The sequence below is a fragment of the Kogia breviceps genome, chromosome 8 (assembly GCF_026419965.1).
Source record: "Kogia breviceps isolate mKogBre1 chromosome 8, mKogBre1 haplotype 1, whole genome shotgun sequence".
NCBI lineage: Eukaryota > Metazoa > Chordata > Mammalia > Artiodactyla > Physeteridae > Kogia > Kogia breviceps.
This window is the reverse complement of record NC_081317.1, coordinates 45861163-45883377: the sequence shown is the minus strand read 5'-3', so window position 1 is coordinate 45883377 and position 22215 is coordinate 45861163. Positions and strand designations below refer to the sequence as shown.

Genomic DNA, 22215 nt, shown 5'->3' with positions numbered 1-22215 from the left:
TTATGTGGAAGTGTCCCTATAGAGACTGCATGTGCCCAGTGCCTTTGGTGGCAGAGCTGAAACTGACATGGACACAAGTCATGCCTTTCCTCAAGGTGAGCTGGCAGCTATCACTTTGATGGAGGTGAGGCTGAAGATGGAAGGTCTAAGGCTAGAATGAGTGTGAGGTGGGGCTTCCCCTCTACCCAGTGACCATCACGACCGTATCGGGGGGAAGGTCTGATCTCAAGTAGCTGGAGTGGAAGCCCTGAGGGTCTGGCCTAAGCTGGTTCTGTCATCTTTAAGTATGTGTTTTCCTCTCACTCTGCACCAAGACTTTTGCCCCAGAGTGGGGGAGTACTGAAGCAAGTGGGGCTTGTGAGGGCTCTGGGCTCATGTCAGCTGCAGACAGAAGTCTTAGCTGTCTCTGATGTGCTGCCTATGCAGGCATCCCCAGTTGATTCCCTTGTTCCATTCATACACAGTCTCGGGTTCAAGTCTCCTTTGTCCCCCACAGATGATCACTGCCCCCAGTCTCTGGTGCCACTACCCAGCTGGGGAGCCATATCACAGGGAAGGTGGGACCAAAGTGGACTCTCAGCATGTAACAGGGGGTAAGCTATGGTGGAGCAGCAACCATAAGAAATCTGATGCTCTGCTTGAGAAAGTGCCAATGATGGCTGCTGCCAATCCACCCAGGCTCCTTCCCAGGACCATGTTGCCTCTTAGTTCCTCCCATAGTCAAGTCTTCTCCATGGTCATGGCCACCATGGTTCCAGGGCTGTGCTGTGATGTGGAGCGAGCAGGGCTGGAGTGTTTGTTCAGCTCATGCTGAGACACACAGAGAGGTGGTCCCATGAAACTGGCAGCTGCTAGAACAGATCTCTCTCCACCGTGACTTGGAGGCAAATCAGCATGTGCCTGTTTTTCATGATCAGATTCCAGACTTCACACAGCCCTCCTGTTAGTCCTCCAACCAGTCAGGTCTTCCCCCATATAAGACCCAGGAAAGGGGCACCCAATCTGTGGCTCTCACTGCTCACTCCCAAAAGGGGCATGTCTGCCTGTGAATTTTCCTTTTTCCTCCCCTTCTCCTCCCAGACGCACAGGTGCCAAATTGATCACTTTTCTTCCCTTCCTACCAAATTACGTGTGCATATTTCTTAAAGCCCTGGTTGTACAGGATTCCTTCTACCAATTTCAAGCTAGTTAAAATTGTTCCACATGTAGATTATTTGAGGTGTGTTTGTTGGGGGAGACATGCTCCATATCCTCTCACTCTGCCATCTTCAATCTCTCCCTATTTACAGTTTTTCTAACAATTCTTTTTAAATGATATATTTTGGAAAATGAATAACATTACAAATATTAAAGGGATACATATCCTAGGTACTGGAATAATTGCCTACTATTTACTACTTCAAACTATACACCTAAAATATCAGTTGATTTATGCTCTTAATGATTATGACTTAGATATGATTAAAGAGGTTGGAAGCTATGGTTTTGATGAAGATTATTGATTTCCTAAAATGGTAAGTCAAAAGGTAATTCCTAATTGCCTCTTAGGAAAGACCTTTCATTATTCTTCTGAGTATTATTAACGGCTTCTAAAATCCTACACTCTTAAAGTGATTATAATAATAAACCCTGGAGCCATACTGTATCAGTTTAAAGCTCTGTGCCTCCACTCAAGATGCGAGCTGATGTCACTCTACAATCAACCAAACGTGGGAAAGTTACTTTAGCTCCTTATAAATAAAATGTAGATAAGTGCTTGCTTCAGGAGTACATAGAGTAAAAACTGGAATAATAGAGAGATAAGCATGGCCCCTGTCCAAGGATTACATGCAAATTTGTGAAGCATTCCATATTTTTCTAGAAGGAATCAACAGTAGAATAACTGAGGCAGAAGAACAGATAAGTGACCTGGAAGATAAAATAGTGGAAATAACTGCCACAGAGCAGAATACAGAAAAAAGAATGAAAAGAATTAAGGACACACTCAGAGATTTCTGGGACAACATTAAATGCACCAACATTCGAATTATAGGGGTCCCAGAAGAAGAGAAAAATAAAGGGACTGAGAAAATATTTGAAGAGATTATATTTGAAAACTTCCCTAACATGGGAAAGAAAATAGTCAAGTCCAGGAAGCACAGAGAGTCCCATAAAAGATAAATCCAAGGACAAACATGCCAAGATATATATTAGTCAATCAAATATTAAATACAAAGAAAAATATTAAAAGCAGCAAGGGAAAAACAACAAATAACATACAAGGGAATACCCATAAGGTTAAATGCTGAACTTCCACCAGAAACTCTAAAAGTCAGAAGGGAGAGGCAGGACATATTTAAAGTGATGAAAGGGAAAAACTACTACCAAGATCACTCTACCCAGCAAGGAGGTCATTCAGATTCGACAGAGAAAATAAAACCTTTACAAACAAGCAAAAGCTAAGAGAATTCAGCACAACCAAACCAGCTTTCCAACAATTGCTAAAGGAACTTCTTAAGGCAGGAAACACAAGAGATGGGAAAGACCTACAATAACAAACCCAAAACAATTAAGAAAACAGTAACAGGAACATACATATCGATAATTACCTTAAATGTAAATGATTTAAATGCTCCCACCAAAAGACACAGACTGGTTGAATGGATACAAAAACAAGACCCATATATATGCTGTATACAAGAGACCCACTTCAGACCTAGGGACACATACAGACTGAAAGTAAGGGGATGGAAAAAGATATTCCATGCAAATGGAAATCGAAAGAAAGCTGTAGTAGCAATTCTCATATCAGACAAAATAGACTTTAAAATAAAGACTGAATACAAAGAAGGACACTACAGAATGATCAAGAGATCAAACCAAGAAGATATAACAATTGTAAATATTTATGCACCCAACATAGGAGCACCTCAATACATAAGGCAAATGCTAACAGCCATAAAAGGGGAAATTGACAGTAACAATCATAGGAGGGGACTTTAACAACCCATTTTAACCAATGGATAGATCATCCAAAATGAAAATAAATAAGGAAACACAAGCTTTAAATGACACATTAAACAAGATGGAATTAACTGATATAGGACATTCCATCCAAAAACAACAGAATGCACTTTCTCCTCAAATGCTCATGGAACATTCTCCAGAATGTTCTCCATTTGTGACCCCACATCTTGGGTCACAAATCAAACCTTGGTAAATTTAAGAAAATTGAAATCATATCAAGTATCTTTTCCGACCACAATGCTATGAGATTAGATAACAATTACAGGGAAAAAAAACTGTAAAATATACAAACACATGGAGGCTAAACAATACACTACTAAATAACCAAGAGATCACTGAAGAAATCAAAGAGGAAATCAGAAAAAAATGACAATGAAAACACGATGACCCAAAACCTATGGGATGCAGCGAAAGCAGTTCTAGGAGGGAAGGTTATAGCAATACAAACCTACATTAACAAACAAGAAAAAGCTCAAATAAACAACCTAAACTTAGAGCTAAAGCAATTAGAGAAAGAACAAAAAACCCCAAAGTTAGCAGAAGGAAAGTAATCATAAAAATTATATCAGAAATAAAAGAAAAAGAAATGAAGGAAACAATAACAAAGATCAATAAGCTTAAAACCTGGTTCTTTGAGAAGATAAACAAAATTGATAAACCACTAGACCATAAACTCATGAAGAAAAAAATGGAAAAGACTCAAATCAACACAATTAGAAATGAAAAAGGAGAAGTAACAACTGACACTGCAGAAATACAAAGGATCATGAGAGATTACTACAGCAACTCTATGCCAATAAAATGGACAACCTGGAAGAAATGGACAAATTCTTAGAAAAGTAAAACCTTCAGACTGAACCAGGAAGAAAAAGAAAATATAAACAGACCAATCATAAGCACTGAAATTGAGTGTGATTAAAAATCTTCCAACAAACAAAAGCCCAGGACCACATGGCTTCACAGGAGAATCCCATCAAACATTTAGAGAAGAGCTAACACCTATCCTTCTCAAACTCTTGTTCCAAAAGATAGCAAAGGGACGAACACTCCCAAACTCATTCTATGAAGCCACCATCACCCTGATACCAAAACCAGACAAAGATGTCACAAAAAAGAAAACTACAGGCCAATATCACTGATGAAAATAGATGCAAAAATCCTCAACAAAATACTAGCAAACAGAATCCAATAGCACATAAAAAGGATCATGTGGGGTTTATCACAGGAATGCAAGGATTCCCCAATATATGCAAATCAATGAATGTGAAACACATATTAACATACTGAAGGATAAAAACCATATAATCTCAACAGATGCAGGAAAAAGCTTTCAACAAAATTCAACACCCATTGATGATAAATACCCTCCAGAAAGTAGGCACAGAGGGAACCTACCACAACATAATAAGGCCATATATGACAAACCCACAGCCAACATCATTCTCAATGGTGTAAAACTGAAAGTATTTCCACTAAGATCAGGAACAAGACAAGATTGCCCACTCTCACCACTATTACTCAACATTGTTATGGAAGTTTTAGCCACAGCAATCAGAGAAGAAAAAGAGATAAAAGGAATCCAAATTGAAAAAGAGAAGTAAAACTGCCACTGTTTGAAGATGACATGATACTCTACATAGAAAATGCTGAAGATGCGACCAGAAAACTACTAAAGCTAAACAATGAATTGGGTAAAGTAGCAGGATACAAAATTAATGCACAGAAATCTCTTGCATTCTTATACACTAATGATGAAAAATCTGAAAGACAAATTAAAGAAACACTCACATTTACCATTGCAACAAAAAGAATAAAATTCCTAGGAATAAACCTACCTAGGAGACAAAAGACATGTATGCAGAAAACTATAAGACACTGATGAAAGAAATTAAAGATCATACAAACAGATGGAGAGGTACAGCATGTTCTTTATTGGAAGAATCAACATTGTGAAAATGATTCTACTAACCAAAGCAATTTACAGATTCAGTGAGTTCCCTATCAAACTACCAATGCATTTTTCACAGAACTAGAACAAAAATTTCACAATTTGTATGGTAACACAAAACACCACGAACAGCCAAAGCAATCCTGACAAAGAAAAATAGAGCTGGAGGAATCAGGTTACCTGACTTCAGACTATACTACAAAGCTATAGTAATCAAGACAATATGGTACTGGCACAAAAACAGAAATATAGATCAATGCAACAGGATAGAAAGCCCAGAGATAAACCCACGCACATATGATCACCTTATCTTTGATAAAGGAGGCAAGAATATACAATGGAGAAAAGATAGCCTCTTCAATAAGTGGTGCTGGGAAAACTGGACAACCACATGTAAAAGAATGAAATTAGAACACTTCCTAACACCATACACAAAAATAAACTCAAAATGGATTAAAGACCTAAATGTAAGGCCAGACACTATCAAACTCTTAGAGGAAAACATAGGCAGAACACTCTATGACATAAGTCACAGCAAGATTCTTTTGGATCCACCTTTTAGATAAATAGAAATAAAAATAAACAAATGGGGCGTAATTAAACTTAAAAGCTTTTGCATAGCAAAGGAAACCGTAAACAAGAGGAAAAGACAGCTCTCAGAATGGGAGAAAATATATGCAAATGAAGCAACTGACAAAGGATTAATCTCTAAAATTTATAAGCAGCTTATGCAGCTCAGCATCAAAAAAACAAGCAACCTAATGCAAAAATGGGCAGAAGACCTAAACAGACATTTCTCCAAATATGATATACAGATTGCCAACAATCACATGAAAGGATGCTCCACATCACTAATCATTAGAGAAATGTAAATCAAAACTCCAGTGAGGTATCACCTCACACCAGTCAGAATGGCCATCATCAAAAAATCTACAAACAATAAATGCTGGAGAGGGTGTGGAGAAAAGGGAACCCTCCTGCACTGTTGGTGGGAATGTAAATTGATACAGCCACTATGGAGAACAGTATGATGTTCCTTAAAAAATGAAAAATAGAACTACCATACGACCCAGCAATCCCACTACTGGTCATATATCCTGAGAAAACCATAATTCAAAAAGAGTCATTTACCACAATGTTCATTGCAGCTCTATTTACAATAGCCAGGACATGGAAGCAACCTAAGTGTCCATCATCAGATGAAGGGATAAAGAAGATGTGGCACATATATACAATGGAATATTACTCAGTCATAAAAAGAAACAAAATTGAGTTGTCTGTGGTGAGGTGGATGGACCTAGAGTCTGTCATACAGAGTGAAGTAAGTCCGAAAGAGAAAAATAAATACCATATGCTAACACATGTATATGGAATCTAAAAAAAAAAAAAAAGGTTCTGAAGAACCTAGAGGCAGGACAGGAATAAAGACACAGACATAGAGAATGAACTTGAGGACACAGGGAGGGGGAAGCGTAAGGTGCGACGAAGTGAGAGAGTGGCCTGTATATATATATATATATATATATATATATATATATATATATATATATATATATATATATATATACACTACCAAATGTAAAATAGCTAGTGGCATGCAGTCACATAGCACAGGGAGATCAGCTCCATGCTTTGTGTCCACCCCAAGAGTGAGATAGGGAGGGTGGGAGAGAGATGCAAGAGGGAAGAGATATGGGGATATATGTTTATGTATAGCTGATTCACTTTGTTATGCAGCAGAAACTAACACACCATTGTAAAGCAATTATACTCTGATAATGATGTTTTAAAAAATGTAGATAATAATATAAATGACCACATTAGGTTGGATGAGGACTACATGAGTTAATAATTTAAAACTGTCAAGAGCATAAGCTTTGACATATCTTCATAAAGGCTAAATTTGTCTTCTGATTTTTTTTTTTTTTTTTTTTTTTCGGTACTCGGGCCTCTCACTGTTGTGGTCTCTCCCATTGTGGAGCACAGGCTCCGGACGCGCAGGCCCAGTGGCCACAGCTCATGGGCCTAGCCACTCTGCGGCATGTGGGCTCTTCCCGGACCGGGGCACGAACCCGTGTCCCCTGCATCGTCAGGCAGACTCTCAACCACTGCGCCACCAGGGAAGGCCCCTGTCTTCTGATTTTTTGATGCATATAATAGAATAGAATATTACGTTAATCCATTTTTGTATATAAAGCGATATTGACAGCAAATGGTCACATGGGATCTTTTGGGGATGATGGTGATGATAGATATGTTCAAAAACTAGATTATTGTGATGGCTGCCCAACTCAGTAAATTTACTAAAAGCATTGGATTATACACTTAAGATCGGTCAGTTCTTTCTATCATATAAAATTATACTTCAATGAAACTATTTAAATATAAATATACATGAAATTAAGGAAAGGATATATAAATATACATACATATATACAGATAACATATATACATAAATATATATACATATATACATAAATATACATACATAAACACAGAAAAAATTTCATTTGCTAAGCTAAAATCAACATTAGAAACCAATCAATATTAAATTTATAATTAAAGGCATCATTCAGAGTAGTTATTTCCCATACATTTTCTGAGTATCTATTACATGCGCAGTATTGGGGGCTTTCATGGTAAACAAGATCCCTTTCACTGCCTTTGAGGAGCTCTTAGTGTAAGGCAGGGGAAGGTAAACTAAGATCACAGGACTAATTCAACCTGTTTTTGTACTAAGAGCTAAAAATAATTTTACAATTTTAAATAGTAGAAAAAAATTAAAGAATAATATTTGTGACAGATGGAAGTTAGATGAAATTGAAATTTAAGTGTTGATAAATGAAGCTTTATTGGAACACGGCCACACTCTTCATTTATGCTTTTTCTATGTCTGCTTTCAAGCTACAGTGGTAGAGTTTGGTAGTTACAACAGTGATTAAACGTCCAACATACCCTAAAATATTTACTGTCTTGTCCTGTAAAGAAAATGTCTGTCAACCCTTGGTCTAAAATGAGAATATAGAGAAAAATAACTTGTGGCCAATCTTAATGCCTCCAATCTTTGCTATAGAGCTTTCTGAAATCTATTAGTCTGAGTTTTTTCCTGGTACATCAAATGCAACTGTTTTACAAGTTTAATATTGCAGTGCCTCAACCACTGTGACTATCTGAGGTTCCATTATCTTAAATTTGAATAGTCTATTCTTGGTACTGAAAAGACCTGTAACTATGAAAACTCTTCAGAAAAATACCCAAATACTACGATGATTATAATTTATATCTTGGACTGTTGCAACAATTTATCTTTAAAATTAAATCTTTGATTTTTTGTTCTTAAAAAAACCTAGAAGACAGACATTCAAGTTACTATTAATCAACTGATGCAAGTACCCTTACTTTGTCGAACCAAAGATGCACGCAATAAATAAGGGGAAAAAACTGACAGTCTTAAAGAAGAATCCTATTTGATAAATCTAGACAAATTAATCAATATGTAAATTGAATGCAGTCAATCAACAAAGGGGCAACATATTAAGTACTATCAAATCATTTATTGATATTCTTATCTGTTGATAGAAGGTGGGAGCTCATACTTAAAATATATGCATCTTTAAATAAAAACGTATTTTATTTAAAATGCACCAAATTCATACTGACTAACTCTTAGAAAGTTACTCTTGGAAAGTTAACTCTTAGAAAGTGACATTAATTACGATGCATCCTTCCTCTGGTTCCTTTTTTCAATTCATTTATTCATTTAATATCAAAATTTTATTTTGTTGTATTGAATAATATAGAATGCATCTCATCATCAATATTCCAGAAAACCTCATAGAAAGCCTGGGAAGGCGTAACAAGGAAGGCATTTCCATAGGTTTACAATTAGAAGTGTAAATGAGGGTCACATGAATCAGATTTTATCATTTTGTGTATTTGTTTTCCATTAAACACATATGCAATTAAACATGCTCTCGTTTTTTTATCACTTTCAACCTGCATTGTGATATTCATAAAAATTCATGGTTCGAAATGCTTCTTCTGATTAGCCCAAGATACTTGGAACTGTATCTTCACTTTGGGAAAATGTGTTCTTAATTTAAAACAGTATTCATAAATCGTGACTTAAGATTGCTTAATTCTGAAAAGGCAATTTCAGAATACAGTCTATGCATTCCTTATATTCAACTTTAATGGTATTAGTAAAAAAACAAAATAAAATCAAAAGAATGCAGACAAATTCTGAATTGGATTGCTCAAAATGATTTGTCAAACAACTGTAATTGTCCTCTTAGAATAATAAATGATACCTCAGATTTACCTGCCAGAATATTTAATTTTATAAACGTTCCTTTTCCATTCTTACATGAAGAAAGTTCTAATTTGCCAAAATATATCCAAGACAGACACTGAGGGATATACTGGGGTGAGAGGAGTGCCCCTTTGGAATAATGTCATAACTACATTAGAAACTTTTAAGATCCCTGCTCAAATTTCCCCCTATACCCCTCCTTTTATTTGGAATTCTGTCTCTTTAGAGGCTTAAATCCACAAAAAGATTCATCCTATTCACACCCTTGTTTCTATTCCTTTATTTCCAATGCAATTAAATATCAGCCACATTGGCAAAATGACCTCTTAATTAAGAAAAATTAGCAAAGACGTAAATTTAAAGTCCTGATGTTTCAAGTGGGACACGGGACCCTTGAGTTGTAGCCTTGGAAGAGACAGGGCCATAAACAGCAATGAGGAAGATTCCCAGGGGGGAAAAAAAAAAAAAAAGGGAACAAGAAAGGCACTACAATGTCAGTCAAGAAGACAACCTCTCATATGAAAATCCGATTGAGGCAGTGGTAGTAATAACCGTCCTCCATGTCACATCAACTTTAAACAGTATTTGTTAAAAGAGACTGTGTGCCTTGGAGGCAACTAGATAAGGTACATTCTAATCTCAAAACAACATTATAATGAGGTTGTTATTATTTTTGTCCCCATTATACAAATGATAAAACTGAGGTCCAGAAATATTCAGAAATTTGCCCTGGTGGTCACACCATGTAATGAGCAGAGCTGGGATTCTACCACCTAGCAGAGTAGTTAAGAGTATTGACTCTGCATTGGTTTCAATCTTGACTCAGCCAGTACTGTGTAATCTTTGACAGGTTGCTTAATCTTGCTGTGCCTTGGTTTCCTTATGAGCAGAATGATAATAATAGTAGGTAATATTTGTAAAGTGTTCAAAATATTGCCTGGTACTTAGTGTTTGATTATTTTTTTTTAATTTCAATTTTTAATATATCAAATATTGTTTACATTCAACAATTGCTTATATTATGCTATATCTGACAAGTTACTGGTAATAACTGGAGGAACGTAAGATTGTTGAAAGCTGGGATCTTCTCTGTCTTATTTATTGCTGAAACTCGAAGGCCTAAAAACAATTCTTACATATAAGTGTCAAATAAATAGTTGTTGAAGGAAGGGAAGAAGTAAGCAATGGCAGTAGCAATTCAGTAAATTTTTTTTTAAAAGAGAGGAAAGGAAGCAAATATGAGACTATATAGCCTAAGTTCTTAACTACTACTGTAGACCGCACTGTCACTCTCATCATACTGATTCACGCTGTCAATGTCTGGTGGTAGCACATATTCAATATATTTATTGCCATGCTCTACTTTGAAACATGAAAATATGGCAAAAGACCAAGAAAAGGGTTTCAAATAGTTCTACTTAATTGTTTTGTTAATAAGTATCAAATGTGCAGTATACATACGCTGATACTATTTGGGTTAAATAACTATCATAAAAAGGAAGAAAGGAGATGGTTTTAGAGTTGCACTGATTCTGAATGATTAAGCTATATTTAAAGAAAAAATATAGAAATCTTAAAACTGCAAACTAATGGAAAGAAACAAATACACCCTTCTTTAAACCTATGCTCAAGAGATTTTTTTAAAAAAATACTTTATAACTTGCAAGGTACTACTTGGTCAGAATATACCCTGAATGTATAGTTTTTTATGTCAGTACAACACAGAAAAATGAGATCTGATACAACCTAAAATATACTGTAGTAGTAGTAGATCTACTACTATACTGTAGTAGATCAAGGAAGGTATTTTTGGAAACAATATTATCTACATAACTAATTCATTAAACATTTAACAAATATTTAATGCTCGTTCAATTATATTAAAAAACCAATAAATATATTTTGAACTTAATTATAAAACAAATCAAAATTGAAAGATATTACAATTTTAGTTACACCTTAGCAAAAATGAAAAACTGAAGTAAAAAAATGAAAATGAATATAAATTAAAATGAAAGATTATGGAAATTTTTTTCATGGTCCTTCCTGAGCAGTGCTTATAAAAGGAAATAAAAACTCATGTGCTGATATGCCATCAAAAACAAAAAACTGGGGAAACATTAACTTGTCATAGACACACTGGTTTTCTAAAAACCAGTGTTAACACAAATAAATATGAAGCCTGAGGGAAAAGAAAGCAACTGAAGCAGCAACTATCAATTCTCAAAGAATGAGAACTAAGAGTTAAGGCAAATACCATGCTGGAAACCCATCTAAAATTTGAAAATATGAATCATCACTTTTCATAGGAGAGGACTGAGTTTGCATGGGTCAGAGGAATCACACTTGAGGAATCCTTTAGTCTTCCCTAACAACATTTAAGAAACTGAAGAAAAAATAAAGATTGGAAAAAGAGTTGCAGTTAGAAGGAAAATTAAGAGAAAAACCATGAGGGAGGAGGGATAGAAAAGTATTCTCTAAGCAGAGTGGTTTCTATTTAGTTAGAGGGAAGAGACTGAAATTAAAACCACCAAATGAAAATCTGAAGGACTTGGTTTTTCACTTTAATAACCTGTTTAGGAAATGAAGATTAGCATTTGGAGGAGCATGACTAACCACAATGGTAATAAAAATCTTAGGTTTCATGTTTGTAAATTAGAAAATGAAATCTCTTAATCAGGCCAGGGAAAGTCTAGAAGTACCAATTCATTCGTAAGAAATTTCTCTATCCATCGACTTGGACTACATAACTGTCAAGGACATTGTTATGAATCAGCCTCAAAATTGTTCACTGAATAAAAACACATCATTTGTCACAACTTTCTAAGCATCAGTCCTCATTCTCAGAATTTGATTCATTCCTGTTCATTTGGATATATGTACACATATGTTCCAATTAGGCTGCTTGTCAAGTCAAAATTGCAATTAACCTTTCATTAAATTTATAGCAATCTTTTACTTTGAAAGTTATCAAGTCAGATAGATCAAAACAGACATATGGCTTTTGTGATCCAGACTGACAAAGAGCAATTTGTCACATTATCTTGAAGACTGCTCCATTGACCATCTGAGTCAGAATTCCCTGTCATAGCTATAAAGATGTGCAAATTCCTAGGTCCCAGGCTGAAACTTTAGAATTATTATGAGGGCTTAGGAAGCTGTACTAAGTGCTATATAGTTACGATTTCATTGAATCATTATATCACACTTAAGAAATAAGAAGTACTACACTAAAAGCCCCACTTTACAGATGACCTTGTTAAACAGCTACACAGTTATAGAGCTAGGGTTCAATTCAAATATGACTCCAGAGTCCAACCACTAAACTACTGAATTATTCTACCTCCTTCCTAATTTGGGTATAGACAGAGGATCATTTGTTTTGACAAGATAAACATGCTATGATAGATGTGTTCTGTGCATGAATTTGAAAACAATCATCACAAAAATTCTTCTTTGCCTTTTACCCCTCCTTCCTGTTCTTGGTATGTTGAAAATGGAGCCAAGGACAAATGGAGAAAGGTAAAAACTGTATCTTTAGCTTGTTCTGCCATGAATTGATCATGTAATATGCATAAACAAAAGAGAAGCAATGAGAACTCATAGTTCAAAGAGGAAAATACCTACGAAAAGGAATATAGCTTCCCTATAAAATAGTTATCATAGTGATTCCTATTAAATATAGATAATTACAGAGATTGCAATATTTATATCTGAGATATCCACAATTTCAGATATCATGGTATCATGAAACTGATAGATTTTCTATCTTTACAGACTAGTTTACCTAAAATTGACAAAAAGGTGTCTGTTCTATTCAAAGATAGAGAAGCCTATGGAGAATGTTACCAAAATACTGATCACACATAAACTTGTTTAGATAGATATCCTTAGCTGAAGAGCTCCACTGCCTACAGGTCATGTTCAGAACATACAAGCATTGGCAGATAAGCAAATTAAGCCTCTCCAAATATAAGGACATGTGGGCCCATTATCAAAGAATCCCTATACTGTAGAAAATATGAAAAAGATAATTCAGAATAATAGAAGATGAAGAAAAAAGAATAAGCATATGTGCTGAGCAAATATATCAACTATGTTATGTTATGAGTAATAACTATATTGTTAATAATGAGAAATAAAAACAGCCAGTTCTTTCTATGTACCAGGCATTGCAGTAAACAATTTACAAACATCAGAACATTTTCTTCTCACAACAATTGTGTGAGATATGTATGAGGACTCACCATTTACAGTAGAATAACTAAGAAATTCTGATAGGTTAAATAATCTGCCCAAAGCCATGCAGCTTTAAACTGCCATAGCTGAGAGGGAAACCCAGCTTTATGGACTCAAAAGTTTACAGTGCAAAGTAGAAATGCCTTATTTGAACCAGGGGTTGTGTTTTGAATTATGGGATTCCACCAGATTCTATATAAGCATCCAGGTAAAAATGACACACTGGTGAAATCCACCTGTAAATGCCACTTCCATCACCTTCCAGGACTACAATCATAGGATTAGCAAGATCCTGCCTTTCTCATCCCACACTGTCATCTGCCTTCAGACACCTATAGGCTACTGGCTCCAGGAGATTTCTTAGTTATATTAACTCATCTTAAGAAGCCCCATAGCATGTATTATGATAAGCCTTCTACCTGGTACCTTGGTGCTTCATTTTAGTCTCTAAGAACGGCACCAACTACCTGAGGCACAATCTTTTCTCTGGGAATGTCTTCCTTACTCTTTGGTAGAATTCAAGTAGGAAAAAGAATTCAGAAATTTGATTTAAATCCTCTACTGTAATGTAACTGTATAATTAATTAATTAATTATAATTAAATATGAACTCTTGCTTTTTGAAATGTATTTCTGGGAGAAAAAAACAGATGATTCAACTCATGCTAAAGTTATGTTTGAAAAATAAAATCTGGATTATTCAACTATAGAGTGGTTGGGATTTTAAAAGAAAATGCAAAGTGATTAGCATTCTAATCCTTAACTATTTTCATTGGGAAAAAATAGACAAGGAAGTGCTGTGACCATCTGTTAATCAAAGAAGAGCAAGAACACTTTAGCTTTGTGTTCCCAGAAAGACATCTGACTATCCTAAGTGACTGTTTTGAGCAGAGTGAAGGGAAAACCTATTCCAATGATTTGATTGTATTTTACACTATTTTAATCTCTTACCTGTGCTGTTTTCCATTTTAGAGGTTAGAAGTAGCATAAAATACAATCAGATCATTAGGATAGGTTTTCTCTTCACTGTCTGCTCAAACCAATCACTTAGGATAATGAGATTGCAATAAATAAAGATCTGTGACATCTACTGAATTGATACAGAATCTGATTCTGAGCCCCATATAAAGTCTTTTAGATCTCAGATCAAGCAAGTCTTCTTAGAGAGTCCTTCTCTGACCTTCTTGACTATGTCAAATTCTACTTGTAAGAGCACATCTCTTTTGTAACATCTACAAAAATTAAAAGTTAGCATTTATTTGATTATTTCATTAATGTCTGATTCTCCCACTAAATTGTAGGCTCCTGGAGAACTACCAAATACCCAGGACTCCAGAGAACCTGCCACACAAGAGGCACTCAATGTATGTAGTTAAATGATTTAATGAGTGAATGAGAGAATGCAATAATTCAATAGAAAGAACTTGACGGAAAGTACAACATACGTGTTGCTGTAATTCGTTTTATTTTTTTAATGTTCAATTAGCAACTCACTCACCAAATTATTTTTAAACCTAGGTCACAGACACATTCTTTTCCACACAAAATGTATTGTGATAACATTTCAATTGAATGTGGGAATTGGTTCTTAATTAATCTATTTCATCATTATCATACTTGAAGGATTCAAAATTTGGCAGCTTGGTTCACTGATTTTCAAAAAATTCATCTTATACTGTAGTCTCTCAGTTGTAGAAAGTCGCCATCTTATTAAACAGCTCAACAGGAAGCAACTAAGTGTCCTATGACAGGTAGGAAAGCATAAATTAAACCATTGGATATATTCAGATGTCTCCTCTTTTGAGAAACATAGAACTAATGATGAAAAATAATAGCTGCTATCATCAACTGATTGCTTACTATATATCAGGGCCGAAGCTAAGACACAAATTCCTTTATTCCTCACAATAATTGTTTAAGAGAGAGAGGCGAGAAGATGGCGGAAGAGTAAGACACGGGGATCACCTTCCTCCTCACAGATACATCAGAAATACATCTACACGTGGAACTTCTCCTATAGAACACCCACCGAACGCTGGCAGAAGACCTCAGACTTCCCAAAAGGCAAGAAACTCCCCAATGTACCTGGGTAGGGCAAAAGGAAAAAGAATTAACAGAGACAAAGAATAGGGACGGGACCTGCACCAGTGGGAGGCAGCCGTGAAAGAGGAAAGATTCCCACACACTAGAAGCCCCTTCACGGGCAGAGACTGCAGGTGGCGGAGGGGGGAAGCTTCAGAGCCACGGAGGAGAGCGCAGCAACAGGGTGCAGAGGGCAAAGCGGGGAGATTCCGCAGAGGATCGGTGCTGACCAGCACTCACCAGCCCGAGAGGCTTGTCTGCTCACCCGCTGGGGCGGGCAGGGCTGGGAGCTGAGCCTCGGGCTTCAGTCGGATCCCAGGGAAAGGTATGGAGTTGGCACAGTGAAAACAGCCTGAAGGGGTTAGTGCACCACGGCTGGCCGGGAGGGAGTCCGGAAGAAGTATGGAGATGCCAAAGAGCAAGAGACCTTTTCTTCCCTCTTTGCTTCCTGGTGCGCGAGGAGAGGGGATTAAGCGCGCCACTTAAAGGAGCTCCAGACATGAGTGCGGAGCTACCGAAGAGACAAGATACTTTTTCTTGCCTCTTTCCTTCCTGGGGCCCGAGGAGAGGGGATTAAGGGCACCGCGTAAAGGAGCTCCAGAAACGGGTGCGAGCCGCGGCTGTCGGCACAGACAACAGAGACGGGTGTGGGACACTAGGGTTGCTGCTGCCGCCACCAAGAGGTCTGTGTGCGAGCACAGGTCACTCTCCACACCGCCCCTCCTGGGAGCCCGTGCACCCTGCCACTGCCAGGGCCCCGTGATCCAGGGATAGCTTCCCCAGGAAAACGCGCGGTGGGCCTCGGGCCGGTCGCAGGCTCGCCCCGCATCCGTGCCCCTCCCTCCCCCCATCCTGTGCCAGAGCCCCCGAATCAGCTGCTCCTTTAACCCCGTCTTGTCTAAGCGAAGGGCAGACGCCCTCGGAAGACCTACACGCAGAGGCGGGGCCAAGTCCAAAGCTGAACACCAGGAGCTGTGCAAACAAAGAGGAGAGGGAGAGGTCTCTCCCAGCAGCCTCAAAAGCAGAGGATTAAAGCTCCACAGTCAAGCTGAAGTGCCCTGCATCTGTGGAAAACCTGAATAGACAGAGAAATGTCCCAAGTTGAGGAGGTGGAATTTGGGAGCAAGATATACTATTATTTTCCCCTTTTTTCTTTTTGTGAGTGTGTATGTGTGTGCTGCTGTGTGAGATTTTGTCTGTATAGCTTTGTTTTCAGCATTTGTCCTTGGGTTAGACTGACCCGGTTTTTTTGGGGTTTTTTTTTTTTAATAAAAATTTTTCTTCTTAATAATTATTTTTTATTTTAATAACTATATTTTATCCTACTTTATTTTGTTTTCTCCCTTTCTTTCTTTTTGTCCCTCCTTTCTTCCCTAATTTCCTCCTTCCCTCCTTTCTTCCTCCCTCCCTTTCTCCCTTCTTTCCTCCCTTCCTTCCTCCCTTTCTCCCTCCCTTCCTTCCTCTCTTCCTTCCTCTCCGTCCTTCCTTCATTTCTTCCTCCCTAACTTCCTTTCTTCCTCCCTCCCTTCCTTTCTTCCTTCCTTACCTCCCTCCTTCCTTCCTTCCTTCCTTCCTTTCTTTCCTTTCTATTTTCTCTCCTTTTATCCCTTTTATTTTGAGCCATGTGGATTAAAGGCTCTTGGCACTCCAGCCAGGTGTCAAGGTTGTATCTCTGAGGTGGGAGAACCAAACTCAGGACACTGGTCCACAAGAGACCTCCCAGCTACACGCAATATCAAACAGTGAAAATCTCCCAGAGATCTCCATCTCAACACCAAGACCCAGCTTTACTCAAGGACCAGCAACGAACAGTGCTGGACACCCTATGCCCAACAAAGAGCAAGGCAGGTCTACAGCCCCATCCATTAGCAGAGAGGCTGCCTAAAATCATAATAAGGCTACCAACATCCCCAAACACACCACCAGATGTGGACCTGCCCACCAGAAAGACAAGATCCGGCCTCATCCATCAGAACAGAGGCACTAGTCCCCCCAACCAGGAAACCTGCTCAACCCACTGAACCAACCTCAGCCACTGGGGACAGCCACCAAAAACAGCGGGAACTACGAACCTGCAGCCTGCAAAAAGGAGACCCCAAGCACAGTAAGATAAGCAAAATGAGAAGACAGAAAAACACACATCAGATGAAGGAGCAAGATAAAAACACACCAGCCCTAACAAATGAAGAGGAAATAGGAAGTCTACCTGAAAAAGAATTCAGAATAATGATAGTAAAGATAATTCAAAATCTTGGAAATAGACAAATTGCAAGAAACAGTTAACAAGGACCTAGAAGAAATAAAGAGGAAGCAAGCAACGATGAGCAACAAAATAAGTGAAATGAAAAATACTCTAGAATGGGATCAATAGCAGAATAACTGAGGCAGAAGGACGGATAAGTGATCTGGAAGATAAAATATTGGAAATAGCTACTGCAGAGCAGAATAAAGAAAAAAGAATGAAAAGAACTGAGGACAGTATCAGAGACCTCTGGGACAACATTAAACGCACCAACATTCGAATTATAGGGGTCCCAGAAGAAGAAGAGAAAAGGAAAGGGACTGAGAAAATATTTGAAGAGATTATAGTTGAAAACTTCCCTAATATAGGAAAGGAAATAGTCAATCAAGTCCAGGAAGCACAGAGAGTCCCACACAGGATAAACCCAAGGATAAACACGCAAAGACACATAATAATCAAACTGTCAAAAATTAAATACAAACAAAGCATATTAAAAGCAGCAAGGGAAAAACAACAAATTACACACAAGGGAATCCCCATCAGATGTTAAGATTAACATCTGATCTTTCAACAGAAACTCTACAAGCCAGAAAGGAGTGGCAGGACATATTTAAAGTGATGAAGGAAAAAAACCTACAACCAAGATTACTCTACCCAGCAAGGATCTCATTCAGATTTGATGGAGAAATTAAAACCTTTACAGACAAGCAAAAGCTGAGAGAGTTCAGCACCACCAAACCAGCTATACAACAAATGCTAAAGGAACTTCTCTAGGCAAGAAACACAAGAGAAGGAAAAGATCTACAAGAACAACTGGAAACAATTAAGTAAATGGTAATAGGAACATACATATTGATAATTACCTTAAATGTAAATGTATTAAATGCTCCCACCAAAAGACACAGACTAGTTGAATGGATACAAAAACAAGACCCATATATATGCTGTCTACAAGAGACCCACTTCAGACCTAGGGACACTTACAGAATGAAAGTGAAGGGATGGAAAAAGATATTCCATGCAAATGGAAATCAGAAGAAAGCTGGAGTAGCAATTCTCATATCAGACAAAATAGACTTTAAAATAAAAACTATTACAAGAGACAAAGAAGGACACTACATAATGATCAAGGGATCGATCCATGAAGAAGATATAACAATTGTAAATATTTATGCACCCAACATAGGAGCACCTCAATACATAAGGCAAATACTAACAGCCATAAAAGAGGAATAGACACTAACACAATCATAGTAGGGGTCTTTAACACCCCACTTTCACCAATGGACAGATCATCCAAAATGAAAATAAATAAGGAAACACAAGCTTTAAATGATACATTAAAGAAGATGGACTTAAGTGATATTTATAGGACATTCCATCCAAAAACAACAGAATACACATTTGTCTCAAGTGCTCATGGAACATTCTCCAGGATAGATCATATATTGGGTGACAAATCTAGCCTTGGCAAATTTAAGAAAATTGAAATCGTATCAAGTATCTTTTCTAACCACAACACTATGAGACTGGGTATAAATTACAGGAAACAATCTGTAAAAAATACAAAAACATGGAGGCTAAATAATACACTACTTAATAAGGAAGTGATCATTGAAGAAATAAAAGAGGAAATCAAAAAATACTTAGAAACAAATGACAATGGAGGGTTTCCCTGGTGGTGCAGTGGTTGAGAGTCCGCCTGCCGAGGCAGGGGACACAGGTTCATGCCCCATTCCGGGAAGATCCCACATGCCACGGAGCAGCTGGGCGGTTGAGCCTGCACGTCTGGAGCCTGTGCTCCGCAACAGGAGAGGCCACAACAGTGAGAGGCCCGTGTACCACACACACAAAAAAAATGACAATGGAGACACGACGACCCAAAACCTATGGGATACAGCAAAAGCAGTTCTAAGAGGCAAGTTCATAGCAATACAATCATACCTTAAGAAACAGGAAAAATCTCGAATAAACAACATAACTTTGCACCTAGAGTAATTAGAGAAAGAAGAACAAAAAAACCCCCAAATTTAGCAGAAGGAAAGAAATCATAAAGATCAGATCAGAAATAAGTGAAAAAGAAATGAAGGAAACAATAGCAAAGATCAATAAAAGTAAAAGCTGGTTCTTTGAGAAGATAAATAAAATTGATAAAACATTAGCCAGACTCATCAAGAAAAAAAGGGAGAAGACTCAAATCAATAGAATTAGAAATGAAAAAGGAGATTTAACAACTGACACTGCAGAAATACAAAAGATTATTAGAGATTACTACAAGCAACTCTATGCCAATAAAATGGACAACCTGGAAGAAATGGACAAATTCTTAGAAAGGTATAACATTCCAAGACTGAACCAGGAAGAAATAGAAAATATGAACAGACCAATCACAAGCACTGAAATTGAAACTGTGATTAAAAATCTTCCAACAAATAAAAGCCCAGGACCAGATGGCTTCACAGGAGAATTCTATCAAACATTTAGAGAAGAACTAACACCTATCCTTCTCAAACTCTTGTTCCAAAAGACAGCAGAGGGAGGAACACTCCCAAACTCGTTCTATGAGGCCACCATCACCCTGATACCAAAACCAAACAAAGACGTCACAAAGAAAGAAAACTACAGGCCAATATCGCTGATGAACATAGATGCAAAAATCCTCAACAAAATACTAGCAAACAGAATCCAACAGCACATTAAAAGGATCATACATCATGATCAAGTGGGGTTTATTCCAGGAATGCAAGGATTCTTCAATATATGCAAATCAATCAACGTGATACACCATATCAACAAACTGAAGGAGAAAAACCATATGATCATCTCAATAGATGCAGAGAAAGCTTTTGACAAAATTCAACACCCATTTATGATAAAAACCCTGCAGAAAGTAGGCATAGAGGGAACTTTCCTCAACAGAATAAAGGCCATATATGACAAACCCACAGCCAGCATCGTTCTCAGTGGTGAACAACTGAAACCATTCCCACTAAGATCAGGAACAAGACAAGGCTGCCCACTCTCACCACTCTTATTCAACCTAGTTTTGGAAGTTCTAGCCACAGCAATCAGAGAAAAAAAAGAAAGAAAAGGAATCCAAATAGGAAAAGAAGTAAAGCTGTCATTGTTTGCAGATGACATGATACTATACATAGAGAATCCTAAGGATGCTACCAGAAAACTACTAGAGCTAATCAATGAATTTGTTAAAATAGCAGGATACAAAATTAATGCACAGAAATCTGTGGCATTCTTATACACTAATGATGAAAAATCTGAGAGTGAAATTAAGAAGACACTCCCATTTACCATTGCAACAAAAAGAATAAAATATCTAGGAATAAACCTACCTAAGGAGACAAAAGACTTGTATGCAGAAAACTATAAGACACTGATGAAAGAAATTAAAGATGATAGAAATAGGTGGAGAAATATACCATGTTCTTGTATTGGAAGAATCAACATTTTGAAGACTCTACTACCCAAAGCAATCTACAGATTCAAGGCAATCCCTATCAAATTACCACTGGCATTTTTTACAGAACTAGAACAAAGAATTTCACAATTTGTATGGAAACACAAAAGACCCCGAATAGCCAAAGCAATCTTGAGAACGAAAAACGGAGCTGGAGGAATCAGGCTCCCTGACTTCCGACTATACTACAAGGCTATAGTAATCAAGACAGTATGGTACTGGCACAAAAACAGAAATATAGATCAATGGAACAGGATAGAAAGCCCAGAGATAAACCCACACACATATGGTCACCTTATCTTTGAGAAAGGAGGGAAGGATATACAGTGGAGAAAAGACAGCCTCTTCAATAAGTGGTGCTGGGAAAACTGGACAGCTACCTGTATAAGTATGAAATTAGAACACCCCCTAACACCACACACAAAAATAAACTCAAAATGTGTTGAAGACCTAAATGTAAGGCCAGACACGATCAAACTCTTAGAGGAAAACATAGGCAGAACACTCTATGACATAAATCACAGCAAGATCCTTTTTGACCCATCTCCTAGAGAAATGGAAATAAAAACAAAAATAAACAAATGGGACCTAATGAAACTTAAAAGCTTTTGCACAGCAAAGGCTACCATAAACAAGACCAAAAGACAACCCTCAGAATGGGAGAAAATATTTGCAAATGAAGCAACTGACAAAGGATTAATATCCAAAATTTATAAGCAACTCATGAAGCTCAATAACAAAAAAGCAAACAACCCAATTCAAAAATGGGAGGAAGAACTAAACAGACATTTCTCCAAAGAAGATATACAGATTGCCAACAAACACATGAAAGAATGCTCAACATCATTAATCATTAGAGAAATGCAAATCAAAACTACAATGAGATATCATCTCACACCGGTCGGATTTGCC

General features: G+C 37.3%; 1 protein-coding gene and 1 non-coding gene across 13 annotated transcripts in view; one reads left to right on the top strand and one right to left on the bottom strand.

Moving 5' to 3' along the window:
- Nucleotides 1–22215, bottom strand: part of LINGO2 (leucine rich repeat and Ig domain containing 2) — a 1237500-nt gene that overhangs the window by 1090223 nt on the left and 125062 nt on the right. The window lies entirely within an intron of this gene.
- LOC131762029 (U6 spliceosomal RNA) lies at nucleotides 1753–1857 on the top strand. The gene has a single exon (XR_009337120.1). It is a non-coding gene; the product is annotated as a U6 spliceosomal RNA (small nuclear RNA).